General features: G+C 68.7%; 1 protein-coding gene across 2 annotated transcripts in view; it reads right to left on the bottom strand.

Annotated features, from left to right (window-relative positions):
* Clgn (calmegin) overlaps positions 1–346 on the bottom strand; it is a 34,620-nt gene extending 34,274 nt beyond the window's left edge. The window contains exon 1 of one of the 2 annotated variants that reach the window (XM_010610893.3): positions 115–346. The gene's annotated coding sequence lies outside the window, so the exon portion shown is untranslated. The remainder of the gene's footprint in view (positions 1–114) is intronic. The other variant, XM_010610894.3, reaches the window with a different exon arrangement.
* Positions 347–374: the final 28 nt, after the last annotated feature.

Genomic DNA, 374 nt, shown 5'->3' with positions numbered 1-374 from the left:
CAAAGCCTCGCCCGCTGCACCCCATCTCCGAACTCAAAAACACTCCCCCCATCGCCCCGACCGGTTCGGCCTTTCCAGTCGCCAGGGTAAGGGGCGTGGCCCAGAAACCCCCACCTTGGGCGAAGCTGCAACGCCGGAGCGCAAAGGGCAGCGGGAAGGCGGCCGGCTGCTCACACACCTGTCCCGCCGGCTGCTTCTCCGGGGTGGCAGCTCAGGTAACCGACCGCTGTTCCCCGGGTCTCCCCACACTAGTCTTGCCCCGGGATGCGCCGGAGTGACTGCTAACCGCGCATGCGCAAGCCTCAACGGGCGAGGAGGAGCAGGCGGGGGCCAGACTCGTGAGGCGCGCACCTGCGGCGCCAGGCTCAATAGCC

This window comes from Fukomys damarensis, unplaced genomic scaffold, assembly GCF_012274545.1.
Source record: "Fukomys damarensis isolate Sample0158 unplaced genomic scaffold, DMR_v1.0_HiC HiC_scaffold_38, whole genome shotgun sequence".
NCBI classification, from domain to species: Eukaryota; Metazoa; Chordata; class Mammalia; order Rodentia; family Bathyergidae; genus Fukomys; species Fukomys damarensis.
Note: the sequence above shows the minus strand (reverse complement) of the source record. Positions and strands in the feature narration are given on the sequence as shown.